Consider the following 11,787-nt stretch of genomic DNA (forward strand, 5'->3'; position numbering starts at 1 on the left):
CTTTAATTACATTTGTAACGGTTGATTTGGCAACTTTTAGCGATTTTGCCAACTTTGCGTGCGAGTAGCTCGGATTTTCGCGATGCGCGAGCAAAATTTTGATACGCTGCTCTTCTTGCTTGGACGGCATTTTGACAACTGAAGAGTGAATTCCAAAATCAAAATAAGAGCAACATTCTACACACACACACACCTTCAAAATGAGGGGTGTTCAGATTTTTTAAATGCAAAATTGAAAGAAATACGTCAAGTTGATATTGACCAAATTTTGACCGTATAACCCTTTATTAGCAAATTATGACCTAATTGCAAAAAAAGCTTATGAAAAGTTATCGAGTTGATTTATTGAAAAACATACCAATAGCTTAATAAGATATGATAGCAAAATATGATATTGTTTTGCTATGATTGTGCTATTTACCTCTACTCGGGAAGGCTTAAATCTATTCCATTAATTTAATGAATAAAAATAAATTGATGAAATTGTAATAAAATGAATGAAAATTGCATTAATAAAAATGAGCACTAAAAAATTAAACTGAAAAATGAGCACCAAAAAATAAAAAATAAAAAATCAAACAGGGCTAAATAAAAAATGTACTATAGAAATTTTAAAAATCAATTTAAATCCTCAAAAAACAATAACAATGTGCTTTTTTCTGGATGATTTTGATTATTTTATTGGACTATTTTATTTTTTTATTGCTGAGCAATCAGTTTTATTCGTATTTTCCGCACTCATCGATGGAAGTTTTTCTTTCTTTCAGTGAACATTTATTAGGCTGCCTTTCAATATTGGCTTATTTCCACCCTTCGTCCCTTCTTTGGCATCTTACCACTTAATGAGGTATTTATATTCAGCTTTGATGATGGCCATATTTCTTCCACCGTCGTCGTCGGCAGCTGCAGCATACCTTAACAGCAGTATGGCTACTCGGAACTTGCTTAATTTATGTTGGCCTCATTTTTCATCACGTTTCCGCATTTCCTCTCAGGAGCCACCAACTAACAGGTTGATTTCATCAACCAGTCACCCGTGTGCGTATATCAGTCTTATTCTAACAGCCACAGCTGCACACATACAAACACATGACAGGAATAATTAATAAAATACTTATCATTCTCGAGGGGTCCATATTAAGGATGCTGCCTAACTTTTTTGATGAGTTTTGGTCGTTTCTAGAGCCGAAGTGGCTTGAGCCTGCTTTCAATGGGATTGAGCGTAGGAGTTGCCATTGGTTGGCTAGTGACAACGATGGAATTAATTTGCTAAATTTCGTGCGTGATTCGCAAGGGGAAATATGATATGGCCTTTGATTATTATGGTCCAGTTGAGTTATTAGTTTTCGGTGCGGTGAACGGCAGATGATTGTCCTTGACCTTTGGAGGCAGGTCATTGCTAAGGGGAGAGATTTCCCTAAAGACCACCTCATTGTTATTGTTTATTCGGTTTTAAATTGTTATGGCGAGCGATGAAGCATGAAGATAATCAATAACGGATTAGTTACGATCTGTGCTCTCGCGAATAACAAAACCTAATAAATTACAATGATGTACAGTACGATCGCTTCACATCTACATATTACGAGAGGTTAAAATTTCTGACAGGCAAAGTAGTTAGTTTGTTATCTTTATTAAAGAGATTTTCAGCCGAACGCTGGTTCGTCTCCGGCACAGACAGACGTAGTATTTTTTAAGTGCTTTCTACAATTTGACTCTTTTCTGCTCTAAGATCATTGAATTCTTAACTTGCTGAAAAATGTAGCGCCAACTTACGGTTCGTGGTTGCCTATCTCCATTTCCTCAAGTGGCGGACACTGTCTGATCCCTATTTTTAATCAACCCTTATTGTCTTGTGGAGCCCACCGATATAAATTCTTCATATTTCTCTGCTGCTGCTATTTTTGCAATTATCATTCTCCATACTCAAATTAATAATAATGTTAGATAGTTATAGTATCCAGGAAAGGACGAACAGACAAGGTAGAATAAATTCCTTCAATATTTATGAAAAACCACTTGTTTACACTTTGCTGGGAAAGTCAAGTAAGAGACCAGCCCTTAGGCCTTGTATTTTCGTATACCTTTTTTGGGATGCTACAAGCATTATAGATTTCAGCGGCGCCGGTGGAGTATTGGTAAGTGTGATTACCTCTCACTACAGCAAGCCTGGGTTCAATCCCAGTCGGCGCCGCCGGGATGTTCTGAGGCATAACATCTCTGATCACGCCTTTCTTCGGAAGGGAAGTAAAGCCGTTGGTCCCCGATTCATGAGTTGATGGATCGATAGGTAGGATCCAGGTGTGGGAGCTGCCTACCTGGCGTCGGTAGCATTGGTGCTCAGCACGGAAAACAAGATCGACGGGAAACAAATCAAGGAAAAAAATATATATATTTAATGTTCTAGATGCTGTTACCCAACGGTAACTTAATTTAGTTTTAGCATATGGTATGGTATTGTAGGAAGACCAGATTGTAGATATCCAACGGTCAATTTGAATAAAACTGCAGTCGGCTCAAACACAGTACGCGTTTATTGGTGGGGAATATTAGCAAAGTAGTGAAGCTGGTGTCGATCGTGGGCGGAACAGGAGCGAGGGGAAACAACGGAGAATGGATTGGACGAGAGGAGAAGAGGAGAGGATTTATGGGTGGAAGGATGATTCGATCATCCGATGTGCCAACCTCATTGCGAACAGAAGTGGAAACCACCATTCGGGAATTCAGAAGTGATTGTAGAGAGTGATCCACGCGTTTTTTTCGGATGAGATAAGCCGTTGGTGACAGTGCGAGATAGCGGCAAGCTCGTTGGTGAACCAGAGTAGACTCGTACCTGTACAACGACCGGTCCAGGTCACCGGTTTGCCCAACCGGGTACTCTTCAGCCCGTAGGGTCTACGAGACCACGTGCTACATCGTAGCTCTGCGAAGTCGTTGGCCTACGTCGATTTTCTTGCATTACCATGATCATCTGGGAGGAGGTTCGCATCTAGTGCTTTTCCCAAGATCAATTCGCGGCCACCAACTGCCACCCGTCCAGCCTTGGGCGTATCCAGCGAGGCATTTTTCATATTGCTCGCAATCTCCGACACCGGTGAGAGACCAGCAGCCGAGCACTTTTGCGAGCGGAAAACTTACTAATTCACGGCAACGTCGGCCACCGAATCACCAACAAAACTTGCGATGGACACATTATCAATACGTTCCCGGGCTAATTCACCAACCGGACCGATATCTCAATAGAACTACACGCCGAACTCGAACTGAACTCGGAGAACCGGGCCCCCGGGAGGCAATGAAAGTCGTTTAATTCGCTAACGAAAAATACGCAGTAAAAGAAAAACACGTCAGCTTTCAAGCGCGGTCTACTGCGATCGTTCAGACAACAGACTTATAAGGTGTTATAATATCAAGATAGACTTATACAGAGGTGTTAGTATTGATGTGACACAATAGCAGTAACCGTTGGAAACAAGCGATTTTAAATTCATCCTGAAGTTCATGAAATTATCCTTAGGTTATCAAACTAATTCATCAACATCTTAAAATTTCCCCTCAATTCTAGACTTTCCAGATGTTTTACGTGCTTTCTTGATATAATTGAAACTACCCGAAAGATTTCTGAACTTTTTAAAGTTCTCTAGACTTCCCAGAATGCTTCAGCGAACTTCTTTAAGAAGTTTAATGAACATCTTGGTGAAGTTCAACGAACGTCAGGAAATTGGAAAAGTGCAGAGAACTTTTCGGAGAAGCTCAAGGAACTTATTGAGGAAGTCCAGAGAACTTCATGGGAGAGATGTGAGACGGTCTTGGATAAGTTCTAGGAACTTCTTGAATAAGTTCAGGGAAGCTTTTGAAGAAGATCAGAGATCTGATCTGAGACGATCAAACAACGTCTCGGAGAAGATCAGAGAAAGTATCAGAGAAGATCAGGGAACTTTCATTAAAAGCTCCCGCGATTTTATTAAAGTTTGTTGAAAACACCTTCTGTGTCACTTGAGAATTCAAGCATGCAAGAAATAAAGATCGTTTAAATAAAAAAAATGACTAATCGGAAGTTAATTGTGATCAGGGGAACTTCAAGGAAAATTTCAAGAAATTCATAAAACTATAATGTTCCTGAAGTTTTCGGAACATTCCTGATATTCACGGAATATTCCATATTTCTTTGGAACACCTTCAAGGTTCCTGCATGATTCCCGAAGCTAATGGGACTGCTCTGAAGTTCTCTGTTCATTTTGGAAGTAATCGATACTGCCCTGAATATGAAGAAACTTCTTTATTTTTTTTATTTTCTTCGAAGTTTTCTGGATTTAATTGCAGAATTCGAAATTTACGGGGAAGCTCAGATACTTCTTGGAGAAATTCATAGAACTTCTTGGGAAAGTTCAGAGAACTTCATGGGAGGACTTGAGATCAGAGAACTTCTTGGAGAAATTTAGGGAACTTTTTGGAAAAGTTCCAGAAAGTTTGGGGGAATTATTGGAGAAGCTTAGGAAACTGCTTGAAGAGAGATGTTCAGAGAACTTTTTGAGGTTGTTCTGAGAACTTCTCGGAGATGTTCAGGGATCATCTTAGAAAAGTTCAGGAAACTTTATGGAGAAGTTGGGAAATTAAAAGAAACTTCTAAAGAAATTCAGGGAACATATTGGAGCAGTTCAGAATTTCGTGGAGATATTCAAAGAGCTTCTTTGGGCCATTCATAGAACATCTTCGTGAAGTTCAGAAAACTTCTTCGAAAAGATCGGGGAACTTCTAGGAGATGCGCAAGGTAATGCTTCGAGAAGATCAGGGAATTTCTCGGAGAATTTCAGCGTACTTCTTGGAGAACTCCTTGAAGAAGTTAAACGAACTTCTTCTTTTCAGCAAACCTCAGGATACTGAAGAAGTGCAGAGAACTTCTTGAAGAAGTTCAGGGTACTTCTTGGGGAAGTACTGAAAAAATCATGGGAAAGATCTGAGATCTTCTTGGAGGAGTTCAGAGAAATTCGCGGAGATGTTCAGATAAACTCTTGAAGATGTTCAGAGAACTTCTAAGGGATGTTCAAATCACATTTTGAGGATATACAGAGATCTTCTTGGAGAAGTTCAGTGAACATCTTGAAGACAAAAGAAACTTTTTGGAGGTGATAAGAGAACTTCCCTGAGAAGAAGAGGGAAATTCTCAGAGAAGTTGAAGGAACTTCTCAGAAAAGGTCGACGAATTTCAGGAAATTAGAGAAGTGTTGATAACTTCTTGGAGAAGCTCAAGGAACGTGTTGGGGATGTTCAGAGAAACTCATAGGAAAGATCCGAGATCTTCTTGGAGAAGTTCAGGTATATGGGGAAATTGTGGGAACTTCTTGGAAAAGCTCAGGTAAATTTTTTGAGAAGATCAAAAAACTTCTCCGAAATTATCTGGGAACTTATCGAGGAAGATTAGGGAAATTAACAAAGTAGATCAGGGAACGTCTTGAACATGTTTAACTAACTTCTAGGAGAAGTTAAGTGAACTTCAGGAAATTGGAGATGTGCAGAGAACTGTTAGACTCAGGGTACTTCTTAGGGAAGTTTAGAAAACTTCATGGGAATGATATGAGAACTTCTTGGAGAAATTCAGGGAGCTTCTTGGAGAAGTTCAGAGAAATTCTTGGAGAAGTTCATGGAAACTCTTGGAGCTGTTTAGAGAAACTCTTGGAGTACGTCTCAGAGAAGATCAGGAAGCTTGGAAGAAGTTCAGATAATTTTTTGGAAAAGTTGAGGGAAATTCTTGAAGATATTTAGAAAACTTCTTGAGGATGTGCAGAGAACTTCTTGGAGAAGATCAGAGAACTTTTTGGTGAATATCAGAAAATATCTCGGAGAATATCAGGGAATTCATCGGAGAGCATCAGGGAGTATCTCGGAGAAGATCAGAGAACTTTTTGGAGAAAATATGGGAAATCCTCATAGAAGATCAGCAAATTTATTGGAGAAGTTCAGCAAACTTATTGCAGAAGCTCAGCGAACTTCAGGAAATTGAAAGTGCTAAGAATGTCTTGGGGATGTTCAGAGAACTTTATAGGAAAGATGTGAGAGCTTCTTGGAGAAGTTCAGGGATCGTCTTGGAGAAGGTCAGGAAACTTTTCGGAGAAGAACAGGGAACTTCTTGGAGATGTTCAGGAAATTTCTTGGATAAATTTAGAGAACTTCATGGGAAAGTTCTGAGAATGGATCTATGACAAAACGTCGAAGGACAAAAGATCGAATGGAAAAAATGTCGAAAGCATAAACGACCGAAAAGACAAAAGGTCGTAAGGACAGAAGGTTGATAGCACAAAAGGTAGAAAGGATAAAAGGCCAAAAGGTCAGAGGGATTCAAAAGTTCAAAAAAAGGCTGCATTGAACTTAAAGGGAAAATAGTTCCAATCGACAAAATGTCGAAAGGACAGAAGGTCGAAAGCACAAAACGTCGAATGGACTAAAGGTAAAATTGACAAAATGTCGAATGGACACAAGGTCGAATGAACAAAAGACCGAATGAACAAAAGGTCGAATGGAAAAAAGGTTGTAAATGTCTATAAAAACAACATCAAAATTGACAAAAGATTTTTTAGACAATTTTCGCTCAGAGTTCTTTAAGAACTTAAAAGATAATACTATTAAAATACTTCTAACGGCTCATTATTTAGAGAAGGAAAATATTCTATTCGTTTTTTTTTTATTTTCATGACAAGCACAGTAACTATTTGTTACCTTAATTTTCCAGAGAACTGCTCATGCTTTAAGAAAGTAAAAATATTTGTTAAATAGTTGTATGAGTATGAGTTAGCCACCCATTTAATCCTCTAACAATTTGACCAGTTTATCCATTTCGACCGTTTTATCCAATTCAGCCTTTTGTTATTTCGACCTTTTTTTCTATTCGACATTTTGTCCCTCTAAGATAAATTCTACCTTCCCTAGTAGCACGCTCGTCGCAAATCTGTTTTGGAAACTTCTATACGACTTATTCCAGTCATAAACAAGTTTCTGCAACTTTTGGTGCCGGAAATGTGCTACTCGGGGTTTGTTCCTTCGAACTTTTGTCCTACAACTCTGAGAATTTCTAAGAGATGTTCAGGAATCTTTTTGGAGAAGTTCGGGGATCTTCTTGGGGTAGTTCAGCGACCTTCTTAGGGATGTTCAGAGAATTTCTGGAGAAAGTTCAGATAACTTCTTGAGAGAGTTCTTAAATACTTCTTAGGGAAGCTCAGAGAACTTGGAATGTTCAGGAGACTTCTTGAAAACGTTCACGGAATTTCTTGGGAATGTTCAGAGAACTTCATTATGGAGTTCAGGAAACTTGCTTGGTAAATTTCAATGAATGGGGAAGCCCAGTGAACGTCTTGGGGAAGCTCATAGAACTTCTTGGGGAGGATCTGGGAAAACCTCTGGATACTCTTTGGAGAATGAAGGGAATTTCTTCAGTAAACGTTTCAGAGAAGCTCTTGCAACTTTTTTGGGAAGTTAAAGAATTTTCTTAGGGAACTTGTTGGTGAAGTTCATGGGAAGTTCTTGGAGATCTTCAGGGAACACCTTGGCGGAGTTAGGAGAAGTTCTTCGCACTTAGAAATAACGATTTTACACGAGACGCAATCCATCTTTGACGTACATCATGGAACGTAAACAAACATACCGTGTAAAATAAAGTGTTCGAAAAACGAAGCATATGCAACTCGACGAAAAATGCGTTTCTTATGCGTTTTAGGTCGCTTGCATGTGTCAGTCTCAGGGCACCGGAATTTACATAATTTTTACGTAGTGTGTAGGGGAAGATCTTAGAACTTCATAGGAAAGTTCAGAGATCATCTAGGGAAAGTAGAAAGATCTTCTTTGGGGGGTTCATAGTACTTCTTTGGGAAGTTCAGAAAACTTCTTCGGGAAGTTCAGAGACCTTCTTGTGGAGGTTCTGTGATATTCTTGGGATGTTCAGGAATACTTCTTGTGAAAGTACGTCGCCTATAGAGTTCCGGTTCCCGGCAGTCGGACAATCCGTCGCTGCTGGCAATACCTCTGGGTGCAGGATTCACCCAGCGACGTCGTTGGCACACGACTGATGGTCAGGTATTGAAGCGAACGAACGCCTGCACGGCCATCGGCAGATGGACAAACCGTTCCGGCGGCCTGGTGAACTCATATTACCGTCAAACCATCGGTGCCTGATTGGTATTCCCTGTCGACGTCGTGGGCACACGACGGAGGGTCCGAACAAGCCGAGACGAATCTATCGTACGGGTCGCCGCTGCCGACGACCCAGCCCAGCGCTACGAAATCCGCCTACCGAACCGTTCTCGTCCACATCACCACAAACTTAGCCCTCTTGACGCCACCGCTAGTGTTAATAAAGTTGTACCGTGTGTTGGGCGCCGCACGCTTTGAGTTGGAGAAGGCTTTCTTTTAGTTAAGATCGGTAACCGAACCATTGAGGGCTTCGAAAAGTAACCTCCTGTTCGGACCGAAAGACTGTCAGAGTCAGCTCTCAGTCAAAGATTGTCTTTATTCAAAAGAATTATTCATTTATATATGTTTTTACATTTTGGTCTTAACCTATGCTTTGTATATGAGTGAGCGAGACATCTGGAGTGACTATCGGCAAAAAGGTTCTTGACTGCTGTGTCAGAATTTTGGTGGACTATGGATCTATTGAGTTGTGCAATTTGACGCCACCCGTTGGAATGCCCGTCGGTACGGCCACACGCGGGGCGAAAAGAGGAGAAGGAAAATAGCGCTTATCGGTGTGTGGTATTGCAGTGTCACATATGGTTGCAACTGAATAATTTCCTAATTTCGGTTACAATGCATTTTTGAGGCGGATGGCCTTTACGACTGGTTGTTGATGTTTGGTGTGGATTGATATGGATCGACAGTGGTTCTCAAATTAAATATTACTACAACCGTAAGCTAACCCATATTTCGTTGTTTAGGACATACCATACCGAAAACTCTCCCCAACTGCTCACCAACGCCCTGAGACCCGGGAGGAAAAGAGGTCATTTGTGCCCACCCCAGACAGGCTTTAGACCAGCAGCTAGGGGCTTTAACTGTTCCCCGTCTGGGACGGAAGAGCATCTCCCGGGACCAAAACAGTTTCAATGCACTTCCACAGTTATTAATCAAGTTCCTCACTTTGAAAAACTTTTTCTTTATGTGGCCTTTCACCTCACAGTAGTCACAAATGAAATTGGCAAAACGTGAGGACCTTCTCATTTGGTCTTGATTTCTCCAACAACTATTCCGAATTACCTAGAATTGTTCTCATCGTGCTGCTGTCGCTCATAATAACCCTGACGTCCTGGCCATTGTCTGTACCCCAGACGACTCTTCACTGGCTCTTCAGTCACCCTAGGAAGTTCCTCGTGGCTGGCGCCACTGGTTTTTTTCTTACGGGAACAAAAGCGCCTACACACGCAACGCTTTCGCGGATTCCCCTCGCGAGTCACAAACGGTATTGCACTTTTGGTTCCAGGTGGCACTAGTAGGCCAGAGCACCAGCTTGTAAGAACTTCCAACTTCCAAGATAAACGGAACGTTTACTATTTTTCGCCACTATACCGACTTGCCTAGATTGAATTTAAAAAATACCACTCTTACGAAAGAAATCCAAACAATGTCTTCAAGAAATTATTCTATTCGAAAAGTTCAACGACTTATACGGAACAATCAACCAGCGCCACTAACCAAAATGGCCGGACGATGAAAAATTGTAGCCACACAACAGACAACGCACTGATTTAAGCATAAGGCTGAATAATTATCTTGCTCACAAGGTCACAAGTCTGCAGTAGAATTTTCAAACTATCGCTTTGGCAGAATTGATTTACACTTACTCTAGTAACGGTATACACGTTTACTTAACCGAAACGCCGGTAAGGAAAAACCACCGTCAACTTTTATCGTTGCTGAATGAACTGCAACTGAGTTGAACTGAAACTGACTTTGTCTGCTTACGGCGATGTTGTACTGACGTCCGGTTGTCTCGTCACCTAAATTATATTATCCAGGAAGAGACGAACAGACGAGGTAGAATAACTTCCTTCAATATTTATGAAAAACCACTTGTTTGCACTTTGCTGGGAGATCAAATAAGACCAGCCTTTAGACCTTGTTAGAGATGAACTAGCCTATGGCTAAAAATCTCTTAAATAAAGGAAAAAAAAACTTAGACCTTGTTTTCGTGTATATCTTTTTTGGGATGTTGCAAGTTTTATAGATTTCGACATTGCATGGTTACAATTACACATTTTCCATAAACAAATTATAGCAAGCCTACAAGGAAACATTTCATTCGTAGAAGTGAGAACATAACAGTTGTGAAAACTTTTCGTAGTTGGGCTACATCAGCCACTCGACTGTAATTTATTCTAATTAGGTTTGAACAACAATCCTAAAAAGAAACATCAAATTGACTTACAAATTGGGTTTCAACCAGCTACCGGGACTGCACTAACGGATCGTGTTTTAGCTTCAGTATGACTTTCTCTAGTTTTTCTCTTTACGCAAGATATTGTTCGTCACAGGGTCCTCCTACTGTACTCCTAGCTAGATTGTATAAAATTTTAGGTTATAAAATCAAATTTCAGTTTAGAATAACAGATTTACCTGTTCTTAGGAATTTAAACGATGAATAATATAAGAACTAGTAGATGAATCAACTTATCTTAGTTTTGAAAGTATTAATAAACAAAAATATAGTTAAATTTAATTAGAACTTATCAATCGATTGCACGCTTTTAACTTTTTGCTTTTGTTTTGATCTTGCATGACAGTAAAAGTGTAGCATTCTTGGCTGCGTCGCGTCAGCCGAGGCGTCCGCTTTTATTATCGAAAGGGCCTATAGCTTGCACGGCGGAACACCCCACCCCGTAATACCTAATGTTCAATTGGTCTTGCTATTCTCCTGCACGTCCAGCAAAGCCACCTTGATCGCCGGTCGGCTAAGTATCCCTGAATCTGTTTTAACGTCTACCTTCCTAACCTGCCCATCTGCGCCTGAAAATGCTTTAATCACACGTCCCCGTAGCCAACCGTTGCGGACAGTTTCATCAACTATGATGACCAGGTCACCTTCCTGAAGAGGACGTACGTCAGTGAACCATTTAGTCCTTCGGGCGATAGTTGGCAGGTATGCTTGGATCCAACGCTTCCAAAAATGGTCCAACAGGTGCTGCATCAGTTTCCAATTAGTCCTCAATGATACTTCACAGTCGATCGGAATTCTGGCAGAGTTGTTGACCCCACTGGAATCCATCAACAAAAAGTTGTCAGGCGTCAAGACCTCTTGGTTCGGCTCATCGAGGGGAACGAATGTTAATGGATGGGAATTAACGATCATCTCAGCTTCCATCAGGAACGTCGCCAACTCTTCATCATCAAGTTTGTCGCGATGGGACAATACCTTGAAAGCGTCCTTTACAGAACGAACCTTTCGTTCCCATACTCCTCCCATGTGGGGAGCAGATGGTGGATTAAATTCCACTTTGTGTCAGCGTTAGTAAAAGTGTTTGCTACTTTACGCTTGATGCTTCTGATTTCCTGTGCCAGCTCTCGCGCAGCACCTCGGAAATTTGTACCATTGTCGCTGAAGATCTCTTGAGGTGACCCCCTTCGTGCAATGAAACGACTTATGGCCATCTTACAAGACCCGGTCGACAATGAATGCACGACCTCTAAGTGAACTGCTCTTACTGTTAGGCACGTTAATAGTGCCACCCAGCGTTTCACGTTTGTCCGGCCCCTTTTTATAATGATCGGCCCAAAATAATCAAGTCCTACGAATGTGAAAGGTCG

The sequence above is a fragment of the Ochlerotatus camptorhynchus genome, unplaced genomic scaffold (genome assembly GCF_037179485.1).
Source record: "Ochlerotatus camptorhynchus isolate MF236.1 unplaced genomic scaffold, CSIRO-AGI_Acam_v1.1 ptg000361l, whole genome shotgun sequence".
NCBI lineage: Eukaryota > Metazoa > Arthropoda > Insecta > Diptera > Culicidae > Ochlerotatus > Ochlerotatus camptorhynchus.